We start from the raw sequence: 12769 nt of genomic DNA, 5'->3' as shown, positions 1-12769 counted from the left end.
CTAGTTGTGGTCTCTCCAGTGCTCTGCTCTTACTCACGCAGCCATGCCAAGGCTGAGATCACCGGGAGAAGAAGGGACCCACAGTCCACCTCAGGACAACAGACATGACCGCCGTCACTCACTTTGCGGATGTCCCACTGCAGTTTCACGTTCACATCCTTGGACTTGAGGAGATCCTTCCTGGCTGTGTCCAGGTCCTTCTCCAGCTCTGAAACGTGGAAAGAGAGGGCTGCCAGGCGTTCCTTAAACTGGCTCTCCTCCTGTGACTGCTTGTCTATAACTTTCTGAGTGCGATCACCTTAGTCAGTTCTTCCTCGTGGCTTAGAGAGCCGTAGGAGGGTCTCTAAGGGGGAAAGGAAGCCTTAGCCTTGTTTTGAGAGGGAAGGAACACAGCACTTCCAGGCAATCGGTGAGGTCAAAACAAGGCACTAAGTGTACAAATCCAGGATGGATGGGTGGCTGGTACCTTCTGGTCCAGGGCCTTGTGGTGCTCAAACAGCAATTTCAGCGCCCTAAGCACCTCCACCTCGCTGGTCATGCTAGCTGGGGACTGTGCCTGCTGCTTTCCTGCTGTAATCCGGAGGGACAGCATGTACCAGGCAACCAGTAACCCCAGGTGCTCCAATAGCAGCTGCAGGGCAGGGCCAAAGGAGCACTTTCAACCTCATGCTTGACTTCAGGGCTGATAACTCCTTTCAGACTCACGCTACAGCTGGAAACATGCTAAGGCACGTTGGAATCCCGCCAGTTCTGTCTAAAGTTAAGAGTGGACTTCCCCAGTGGCCCAGTAGTTAAGACTCCACCCTTCTGCAGGGGTCATGGGTTTTAATCCCTGATTGGGGAACTAAGATCCCATGCAAAGTGTAGCATGGACAAAAATGTAAGTTGAGAACTCCCCTCTCAAATGTACTAAAATTACATTAGCTCTCATCATAAATTTGAAGTAAGGTATGAGAATCACGAACTGATCCACCCTGGTCTTCTCAGTGGGAAGATGAGAAAAATGACTTGAAAATCAGACAGAGTTTATAGATAGCAACACGGAGGCTAGCAGTGACCCACGTGGGGCAAATGTCAACACGTGAGAATCCCCGTACTGACCCTGGTGTTGCTTCTTTCTGCTTTCAGTTCAGCAATTTCTTCTTCTTTTTTAATAAGCTGCTCCCTGCATATTTTGAGTTCTACACTAGGAGTTGAAAACTCCTAGAAAACAGTTAAAGGAGAAACTAAATGCAAACATAAATTAAAAAAAGAGCGAGACTGTGAAGACTGACCCTGTCAAGTCTCTCCAGGCTCCACACAAAGGATCTCCTTGCCCCTCCAGAGAAGAGGGGGTCCACTGACCCCAAGACCACACAGACCACCACAACTCAGACTGGCCTTTGGCCTCCACCTCGACCTGGCAGGCATGTGGCAGGGGAGAACCCGGAATCCAAGCCTGCCTTCTCAAGACCCAGGGACGTCTGAGAAGCTTTCCAATACATAAACCTAACAACAAAGTGAATAAAGAGATTCTTAAATGACACACAGATCAATGACCTAGAGCCACTGGGGAGAGTGAAGAATAAAGGGAAGGCCTACAAGGCCACCAAGTTTTGGAGTATTCCTCTGGGACAAAGGCGGATGGCACCCCAAGGCCATCTGTTAGCCTGACTCCACTGAAGCCACCCAGTCATTCAGTCAACTGGTTAAATTGTTAAATTTATGTTATATGTATTTTACCACAATTTACATGAACGCAGAGCCGTCGACGTGGTGAACTTACTCAAGCTGAACCACATGGAGTCTTTCGTTCTTCTATTTTTCTTTGCAGAAATAGAAAGATCCTGGACTATGTATCCCCTACTACATACTGAGTGTCCAGCACCCAGAACAGTGCCCAGCACTTGTAAGAGGCATGTAGTAGACATGTGAAGCTATAAGGGTGTATGTCATACACGTAAGCAGAAGGTCCCCATCATTAAAATACTGGACACATTGCTCTGTGGTTTGCAAGATGGGAGACATTAATGGGCTTAGCCTTTCTACTTCAAGGACTGACTCTCTAGCTGGATCCTCATGCCCCAGAGACTCCTCCAGCCAGTGTATTCTTTCTTTGGAAGAAGGGAGACTTTAAGGGGCCTAGCCTTTCTGTTTCAAGGACTGACCTGATAGCTCAGTCCACGTGCCCCCGTGACTCCTCCAGCCAGTGTTTCCCTTCTTGTGGGGCCCCCGCCCATCCTCCATGCAACACCTGCACAACCTCTTACAAGGTAAACTGCTGGGGTCGATCCTGCCCACTAAGGCCCAAACTCCCTGGCCGGCAGGGCCCACAACTATGCTAACAAAATGAAACACAACCCCAACGCTTCACTGGGTGAGGGCCAATCCGATGGGCATAGTCCCTGGCTGCTCTCACCTTGTTGAAGTCCTTTAATGGACTGTAACCTGGTGGTCTAGAGTCAACGATAAGAAGGTAAAGGAGAGAAAGAGGCTGATATTCCTTGATTTATGCAGCAAGCCAATAAAGCCCCTGAGACGGGACTTGCTCTGTTCACAGAGGCCTCAGGTGCCCTCTCGATGGAGTGAAGATGGAGAGCACCTTCTCGAGAGGGTCTTAGAAGCCCGGGTAGGAAAGTGTACTCAGAGAGCCTCTGTGCTCCAAGGGATCAACCTAAAAAAGAGAGAGAGAGAAATACACGAGGACCAGAGCTCTGATGGAGCAAAGGTGTTTTAATCAACATGGTGTGGGCATATATACTGTCTTACAAGGTAGTTATTCTCAGCAAAGATAAAGATTAAAATTCCAGACTTACAAAACATAGGTGATCCATATTAAAGGGAGAGAGAGTTGTATACAATCACTTTTACCGTATGGTTCACAGGAAGGAAGAGGGTACTTACCACTGTATAGAAAAACTAATGAAGGAAATGCCTGGATTCTTTAGCCCATGGGAGAGGCTTTCCTCTCCTCTTCAGGAATTAAAAAGGAGCAGAGAATTCCTGACAGTTCCAAAACAGCACCAGGAAGCCTCCTGTTAAATGCTTCCTGACAATTCCATTCTATTATATTTAAAAAAAAAAAGGTCTTGATCAAATGAGTTTGGTTAGTATTAACCAACCTAATAGAAAGGCGACGGTAAACAACAAATATAATTATCAAGACAATCACCAAAGCTACAGTTCCAGACCCGATACTGTGGGTAATACTTTGAAACCATCCTCGTGGGTCTAGCCCAGGTAATTTGTTCAGCTAAAGTTTCCAAATTCGGGGCAGAGGGCAGATTTTTAGAAAAAGTTTTAAAGATTTTCTTTTATAGTAATTGTACATTCAGAGAGGCATTATCACTTATATTTTGTAAATGAAATTTGATTTGTTCCCAGTTGTAGGCACTATGATTGAAATGAACAGGAATAACACAAAATTGAGTAGCTTAAAGACATAGAGGAGTTAATACAAGTATATAGTTTGCAATTAATACAAGTTGCAGAACGTAAAAGTCTTATTAAATTGTAAATTTTCTATGGCTATAACAAAATGAAGTGGGACACAGGCCTGTATAAAATATGACTGATTGTAGCGAAAGAAATAGTTACTATGACGACTGGTCCCTATGAAATGTCCGGTCCAAGTTCCAAGTTCTTCTGTGCTCTGATGCTCGCAGCAAGTTTCCAAATGGCCCATTGTTCAGGCCCACTCTGTTTATCGAGGACGATCTTAGGAGGAGGTGGGGCTAATCCACAGTCAAGCCATTCAAGAAGTCCTTTGTCATAGTAATGTTCCATTGTAGTGTCAGTGACCTTCCATATCACACACAGTGTTGTTAATATCATCTGAGCAGTCAGATAACCACATACCATGGGGTCCCCAATCAACAACTGTATGATTAGCCATAAACATTGATTTTCTTGATTTGGTTTGATGTTTGTCCCAAGGAATGGGAGTATAAGTAAAGTTTTTATAAGTAAAGCCTTTGCATAAAGTTCTTTGTTCTTTCCCTAACTCTTTACCTAAAGTTACAGTAATATAAACATGGTTTACAGACAATGAAAGGGCAGTAAATAATCCAAGCAGTGTCCAAAAGTCTTCTTTTGGAGGCAGGACGAAAGCCCAAATTTGTCGACTGACGTTTATGCACAATTTTGCTGGGCCCATGCACAAGGGAAGGACTTCATAGCCTAAAGAAATATTAATGAGTTTTCTTTCCTGCCCAGGGTGTGAGGGCCCTTTCATGTACTAGGGAGAAAGCATATGTATAGAGTCATTAGTTGAAATGATTGGTCCTCTCTCCATCCATCTGACCACTTGTAATAGAGGGGAGTTGGGTGTTAGTCCAAGCTTGAGCAGGGGGAGGTACAGGCCAAAAGACTGAGCGTTGCCAGGAGAATGTATTCAGGACTCAGAGGCAACCCCTGTTGAGAGACCAAATTTTCAGCTTGATTAGTAGGATTTTTATTTGTCTCCAAGTGAGGAGATCATCGGGGTGATGCCGCCGAGGGCGGTGCTTTCTGGAGATCTTTGGAGCAGACATAGCCCGTATTGGAATTTCTTCTTCCTGGGGTTCTTGTTTCATCTCCATTTTGAATGCCGGGGGCCCCCTTGGGTCGAATCTTAAGAAGAGGTTAAAAAATTTAAAACAAATAAAGCTGTATTAACAATAGTTATAGGTTTAGAAAATATGTTAGAACCTAGTAAAGTCTGCTTTAGATAAGGAAGACAGTAGTGTACCTGTGTATTCCCCTTTTTAAAATTTTTTTATTTGTAACTTTAGTGTGTGATGTGTTTGTTTTGACTATGTCTTGTGTCTGTGGATTATAAGGAATACCTGTAATATGTATTTATTGATAGGTATTACAAGTTTATGAGGATCAGAGCCAATTAGAGTTTTAGTCCTAATTCTTCCATTGATGATTAGAGCAATTAACTCAAGGTCAGGTGTAAGTGACTTTATTTCCATAAAATGGGTATAGATCCATTTTACTGGGTGTTCTTGTTGGGCAATAAGTCCTGTGGGAGAATGAGAGGGGAGTATAAACAATTCTAGAGGTAAATCTATTTTGATGCCAGTAAGAAATTGTTTTTGTAATTTATTTTGCACCAGAGTTCTCGTGCCTCTTGAGAAAGTGAACAAAGGCTATTTAAATCAGGATCTCCTTTTAAAGTACTAAATAGGTTATTCAGTTGATAATTAGCAATGCCTAAAGAAGGTCTAATCCAATTAATATCACCTAAGAGCTTTTGAAAATCATTTAAGGTTGATAATTTATCAGCACGGAGCTGAGTTAGTTGGGGAGTAATGTGTTGCCTATTAACAACGAACCCTAAGTAATAGTAAGGTGTAGAGGTTTGAATTTTTTCAGGGGCAATGATTAATCTAGAGTTTTTAAAGCATGGTTGAGCTATATCAAACATGTGTTCAGTGTTTAAGATAGATGGAGCCGAAAACAATATATCATCCATATAGTGAATAACAAGAAAGTTAGGAAATTGCTTTCTCACAGGCTCAAGGGTTTTGGCTATGTAGTACTGACACATGGTGGGAGAATTCATCATCTCTTGTGGCAGTACCGTCTATTGGTACCGTTTATGAGGTCTAATATGATTAGGATAAGAGAGAGAGAAAGCAAATCTCTCTTGGTCTAAAGGGTGTAAAGGTATATTAAAAAAGCAATCTTGTCCTGCTTGCAATGCACCCATAGGTTTCATAGATGCACTAACTTTTCTAAGGTCTGTTAGGAGACGCCATTTGTTAGATTTCTTTTTTTTTTTTTAAGACAAAAATAGAGTTCCAAGGAGAACAAGATTCTTCAATATGTTTTACTTCTAGTTGTGCATCTATAAGTTCCTTAGCCGCCTGTAATTTCTCTTTCCTGAGGGGCCACTGCTCTGTCCAAATAGGCTCGTCATTCTTCCAAGTTATCTTAATAATTGTATTGTTTGTTAAATGAGCAGTGGCCCCCAGGGAAATGTGGAATGTATATCTGAGTATGTCATATCTTATATCTTTTTATTAAAAGCATATATCTCACTTTTCCTTAGCAACTATGAAGTGTCTTGTATATTAGCATTTTATAGATTGGTGAATATATTTATTACATATAAATATGTATTTATATTTATATATATATCAATATATTATACATTATAAAATATATTTATTAATAGTTTAAAATCTCTTTAGTTTTTCTGTAAGAAAAACTTTTTGTAAGAGGAAGTTAATGTTTAGTAATTAATGTTTTTATTTTATTTGGAAATGACCTAGCTATTTAATAAACTTTTATTATTTAGTTTAGTACAAATCTAGAAATTTAAGTTATTCCAATCCTAAGAGACTATTTTAGATTATAATAATAGATTATTCTATTAAAAATATAATTACTTTTAATAGTTTATCTAAAAGTTTTTATCTCATTTATATATTTATATATATATATATAGAGAGAGAGTTACCTTTTTGTTGACAAATTTAGTTTACCTTAAACCTAGGCATAATAAAAGTATTATATAATGCTGATGACTTAAGACATGTCTTAATTAGATTAGCAAACAGTTATATTTAAATTATATTCATATTTAAATAATTATATATATTTAATATTTTTCAGTTCACGTGAATTTGAATTTAAATAGAGCTCATTAACTTCATAGTATCTAAAAACAAAGCTGGTATACCATCGATGGCAGCACTGCCAGATGTTGAGGGTTTCAGGTAAAAGATGGAATTTGTCTCAGGTTTTTGCTGAAGGGGACCCGGGGGGTCCCTGCTTGGAGTTTTCTGGAATAGGTTTTCTTTCATTGTCAGATTTAGACTTACAATCTTTGGCCCAATGCATTCCTCTACTGTAGCCAGGGCAGATTTTTTGAGGTTTTTTAATCTTATATATTTTTCTTTTCTTTTTTTTTTTTTTTTAAGCTTTCTTAGGGCCATCCCTTTTTAAGTGGTTCTTATTTCCACATGTAAAGCATCCTTTATTTCCCTTTCTTAAGGCAGCAGCTATTGTTTCAGCTACCATTTGCATCTTTTGAGTTTCTAATCCTAGATTGCGACAAGCCTTCAAATAATCAATAATAGTCCCTTTCTCATGAATTGGAGCTATAGCTTTTTGACATCCCTGATTTGCATTATCACATAATGCAAGTAATTTGCAAGTAATTAAAGGTGTTTTAATCAACATGGTGTGGGCATATATACTGCCTTACAAGGTAGTTATTCTCAGCAAAGATAAAGATTAAAATTTCAGACTTACAAAACAGGCGATCCATATTAAAGAGAGAGAGAGTTTTAAAGCAAATAATTTCTTTAGTTGCCTTTTGGCTTCTCCAAATACACTACAGGGAATAGCAGTTTCTAATCTAGCTAAAAAATCAGCATGCATTTCGTTAGATCCCTGAACTTTAAATAAGTGATGAAGTAAAGTAGAAAAGTGATGGGGCTTTCCAGCCTTTTTACCCATGTCTTAGTACTTACCGGCCTCAATAGGCCCTGGGGTCACTCCGTCCAAGAATCTGCCTACATGTACCAAGTCCCTGTTCTGGGCGCCACTTGTTGAGGTCCTTTAATGGACCTGAACTTGGTGGTCTGGAGTTGACGATAAGAAGGTAAGGGACAGAAAGAGGCTGATATTCCTTGGTTTATGCAGAAAGCCAATAAAGCCCCTGAGAAGGGACTTGCTCTGTTCACGGAGGCCTCAGGTGCCCTCTTGATGGAGTGAACACGCAGAGTGCCTTCTCGAGAGGGTCTTAGAAGCCCGGGTAGGAAAGTGAACTCATAGAGCCTCTGCAGAGCTCCAAGGGATCAGCCTGAAAAAGAGATAGAGAGAGAGAAAGAAAGAAAGACACGGGGACCAGAGCTCTAATGGAACAAAGTTGCTTTAAGCAACATGGTGTGGAAATATATACTGTCTTACAAGGTACTTATTCTCAGCAAAGATAAAAATTAAAATTCCAGACTTACAAAACATAGGCAATCCATATTACAGAGAGAGAGAGAGTTGTAAACAGTCACTTTTACCATATGGTTCACAAGAAGGAAGAGGGTACTTATCACTGTATAGAAAAATTAATGAAGGAAATGCCTGGATTCTTCAGCCCACAGGAGAGGCTTGCTCTCATTCAGGAATTAATGGAGTAGAGAATTCCTGACAGATCCAAAACAGCACACAGGAAGCCTCCTGTTAAATGCATCCTGACATCACCTCAGGCCACTCTTCTTATAGGACTTGGGCCGAGGCCAAATTCTTCCTTGTCTTGGCCTTTGCCTTGGGGTTGCAGCACTGAAAAAGCGCCCACAGGCGGGCCCTTCTGCAACCCAACCTCGCGGATGTGGGCAGACCCCCACTCGGGGGCAACTGCTGTTTCACGGTAGGATACCTCTGCTCCTGAGCTATAACCACCGATCCCACACTACAACCACTGCTATTCACACTATGACCACTGCTCTCACACACACTGCTCTCACACACCACTCTCACACACACCGCTCCCACACTATGACCACTGCTCTCACACTATGACCACTAGCACCACTGTCTCAAGGAGTAATGGCATGAAGGCTGTGCCTCCAGCACGTCTCCCAGGAGCCTGGAACCGGAACCCACTCAGTCACAAGGGACTCCGTGGTAACAGGGGGGCTGGGCTCAGGCCCACCGTCAAGGGTGCAGAGAGGGGGGACAGGCTGCCAAAAAGATGACAGGTGAGTGTGGGGTGCGGGAGAAGGAAGGCCATGCCCACCGCTCAGGCCCCCTGTCAAACATGAGCCTGCAAGATACTGGGTGACAGTTGAACCAACCAGAATAAACTCCTTCAGAAACCACCACCCCTGGGAATGAGCACATCTTCTAAGTGGGCTTCTGCCCCCTTTAAGCCCCAAACAAGCCTCCAGTGGGGGTACTGAAAGGGCACCTATGAACTCAAGGGAGTCCCCAGAACCCACCCAGCTGAGGAGGACTCACCACGCTAGCTGCCCCTCACTCTCACCCTGAGCTCGATCCTCCCGGACTGACTCCCTCACTCGAGCTCAGCAAGGGTTGACCACCTCGCTCCAGCCACTTAAAATGAACCCACAATGGGGACAGCGGTTCCTTCAACCTGCTGTGAACTCGCCCTTTTAACTTCGACCCTGGGCTGTCAGATGACTATGCTCTGTGGGGGCTGCAAGGTGGAGGTTCAGGGGTGTCCCTGCCTCGAGTCACGACAGCCAGTGCCTCCCAGACCCCACCAGGTGCTGCCCCACCCTCCGCCCCTGAGTCTCCCACCCCTCTCCTGGCCCCACGCCCACCCTCGCGGCTCTCCACTAGCCAGGGCATAGGTCACTTGCTCCTGGCTCAGCCTGGACCTCTGTTGTCACTTGAGGGCCTCGGTCCCCAGGGTGCTTGGGGTGCTATATCCACCCATCTCACCAATTACACACTCTGGGAGAGACAGAGTACAGTTTGGGGTCCCACCCACAGTTCACCCTGAACACGTTCTCTTTTTTTGACTTTATCTACTGGAGTTCTCTGAGATGTGTTTTTAAAACCTCAACTGTTGCTTTCAAAAAGACTGTAAAATCACTGTGCTCAACTTTAAGAATAAAATCTTCATTTTCTACCTTAAAGTAAAACTGGAGGGAAGACTAAAAGCAGTCTTCAAACTGAAAAAGAAAACCCACATGTGACCATGTCACAGAGTACAGGTCACGTAACCCTCCCTCCTCAGCCTTCTCCTCCACCACCAGCAGCCCATCATCACAAGGCCTGCCCTGGGCCAGAAGGGGCAAGGGAAGAGGGGAGACTGGCTCCTCTGTCTCCAGGCCACGTGGGCTGCTTGCTCCACCTCCTTCCCAAGTTCACGTGGCACTGAAACAGCCTGGGCAAGCTGGGGATTCTGACCAGAAACACAACCGTGGGTACTAAGCAAGGACCCCTGGTTCTCGTTTTCCCCAGTATCAAAGTTGATCAATACAAGTACCGTGACTGTTACATGTGGCTTCAGATGACAGAATACACCCAGGATGTCCCCACTTCCAGTGACAGATGCAAGCAGCTTGTAGGTCAGCCTACCAAGAGCTAGAAAAGCTAAATACAGTTTAAAAGAGCTCCTTAGGCAGCCACAATCCAAGATTTCAAACAAAAGGGAAGCCCAGTGAGGGAGCTGAAGACTGAGAGGCCCGCTCCTTCCCTCGGGCCATCTGAACAAAGCCGACTCTGTGAAGAAAAGGCAGGGTAAAAGTCAAGCAGAGGGGGCTGGCTAATACAGCTCTTGACGGTTCCTTGGGCTGGGAAGACAAAAATTTCAGTGCAGGCCTACTGAATCAGTTCGGATGTCAGAAAACGTACCCAACACTCTGCCCAAACCGGTTGAGCACTATCTGTCACCTCGTGGTACTCAGGAGACACACGGTAGGCTTCAGGACCTGCTGAGAAGTGGGGAGCCTGGGAGGCAGCCCAGGCTTCCAGACGGAGATGCTGGAAAGCTCCTACCTGGGCTCAGGGGGAAAGGTGGGTGAAGGCTGCTGAGACTGAGCTTACAAGGAACCCCCAGCCACAAGTCTATCAGGCCCTAAGTGAACAGACACCTCTGTCCCCACTGGAGGTCTGTGTCAGAGGAAACTCTGGAGAAGACAGCATCACTCAGAACCTCTAGAGTTTTCCAAACATAATGTCCATCATGCAATCAAAAAAGCAAAAGAGGGTGTAACAACAAACAGGACCAAGAGAAAAAAAAAACTGAACCAGATCCAGAGGTATCAGATGTATATCAGCATATCAGAGGTATGCTAGAGGTATCAGATGCAAATGTCACCTGTTGAAAAATATACTTGACAAAAGGAAAAATTTATGAGAATCAAAACCGACTCTAGAACTTTACAATAACAGTGACTGAATTTAAGAATTCAGTCTCTGGGCTTAACATCAAATTGGAGAAAGCTGAAAAGATGATCAGTGAACTGAAGGATGGGTCGGGTAAAAAATATATATAAGAGAAAAAAAGGATAGAATATATTGAAGGAGCCCCTTGTTAAACTACGTTGTTAAAAAGTATAAATGGGGACCCTCATGGTAGAGAAAAGACAGAAAGGGGAATAAGAAATGCCTCCAGGGGTTGAAACGAAAGACCCTCTTGATGAAAGTGAAAGAAGAGAGTAAAAAAGCTGGCAAAACTCAACATTCAAAAAAATGAAGATCATGGCATCTGGCCCCATCACTTCTTGGCAAATAAATGGGGAAACAATGGAAACAGTGACAGACTTTATTTTCTTGGGCTCCAAAATTACTGCAGATGGTGAAATTAAAAGATGCTTGCTCCTTGGAAGGAAACCTATGACAAACCTAGACAGCATATTAAAAAGCAGAGACATTACTTTGCCGACAAAGGCCATTTAGTCAAAGCTATGGTTTTTCCAGTAGTCATGTATGGATGTGAGAGTTGCCCCATGAAGAAGGCTGAACGCCAAAGAATTGATGCTTCTGAACTGGGGAGTTGGAGAAGACTCTTGAGAGCCCCGTGGACTGCCAGGAGATTCAACAAGTCACTCCTAAAGCAAATCAGACCTGAATATTCACTGCCAAGACTGATGCCGAATCTCCAATATTTTGGCCACCTGATGCAAAGGACTGACTCACTGGAAAAGAACCTGATGCTGGGGAAGACTGAAGGCAGCAGGAGAAGGGACAACAGAGGATGAGATGGTTGGATGGCATCAATGACTTGATGGTCATGAGCCTGAGCAAGCTCGGGGAGTTGGTGATGGACAGAGAAGCCTGGTGTGCTGCAGTTCATGAGGTCACAATGGGTCAGATACTGAGCGACTGAACTGACTGACAGGGACAGTGGCAAGATTTGGTTCAAGAATCAGACCACTGACTCAAAAATGAAAACCACACATTGGTTTCAGCAGCTCTGCAGGTGCCTAAGGCAAGAAGAGAATGTTCAAGCACTCAGAGGAAAAAAGGTGTGGCTTTTAGTGGCACAGCAACACTGAGAGCTGACTTTCCAAGAACAAGGAAGTCAGAAGATAATGGACTGGCATCTGTAAAATGCTGAAAAACAAATAACCACCAATCTGGAATTCTATACTCAACAAAAACACTCTTCAAAAGTGAAAGCAAAATAGAGATTTTAGGGCAAATGAAAATGAGACAACTCATCACCCACACACATGAACGAAAAAATATTCAGGCAGAGCTTTGGGAAAAAGAAAAGTAGTCTCTGACAGAAATATAAACAAGTAGAGACCAACAATGAGGTAACTGTGAGGGTAAATACAAACTCTACAAAACAATGATGTTAATGCCAAATATATATCTAACAGTTCAAAGTGTAACAGTGACAAGGAGGAAACAGTCAAGTCAGGGAGGCAGTAAAAGTACTAAGTTAGTCTTGAGTGTGAAACACACGCTGTGTCTGCAAATGTGCACCTAACAACCTGACAGAGGAGCACAGAACTAGAGAAACACTTCATAGCTTTAAAAGAAGGCAAGAGCAAAGAACACAGACTAGGGGAGACAAACAGAAAACACACAGCAACACGATGTCTACACACTGAATATCAACATTATAAACAGAGCAAATACTCTCATTAAAAGATAAAGTGTCAAACTGATTACAATGAAAACTATACACTATTCACAGAGCTACATGTTAAGATGGAATATCTTTTAGACAGGTGAACCTAAAAGATACCCAGGCCAACAAGGACAGAAAACTGATGTGGCAATATTACTGTCAAATAGTCTCTAAAGAAAGAAGCATTATTAGTGATAAAAAGGAGCATCTCATACTGATACAAGTTCAGTCTAGCAAGAAGAT

The 12769-nt window shown here is 43.1% G+C and overlaps 1 long non-coding RNA gene and 1 pseudogene across 1 annotated transcript; both read right to left on the bottom strand.

The window, feature by feature from the left end:
* Positions 1-29: 29 nt before the first annotated feature.
* Positions 30-2219, bottom strand: LOC133234710 (liprin-alpha-1-like; annotated as a pseudogene).
* An 837-nt stretch (positions 2220-3056) lies between these two features.
* LOC133234058 (uncharacterized) lies at positions 3057-8560 on the bottom strand. The gene is made up of 2 exons (XR_009731955.1): positions 7449-8560; positions 3057-4590 (listed from the first exon to the last, which is right to left on the bottom strand). It is a non-coding gene; the product is annotated as an uncharacterized LOC133234058 (long non-coding RNA).
* Between the last annotated feature and the right edge of the window lie 4209 nt (positions 8561-12769).

This window comes from Bos javanicus, chromosome 21, assembly GCF_032452875.1.
Source record: "Bos javanicus breed banteng chromosome 21, ARS-OSU_banteng_1.0, whole genome shotgun sequence".
NCBI classification, from domain to species: Eukaryota; Metazoa; Chordata; class Mammalia; order Artiodactyla; family Bovidae; genus Bos; species Bos javanicus.
The sequence above is the reverse complement of the archived record's forward strand: the minus strand, read 5'-3'. Positions and strand labels throughout refer to the sequence as shown.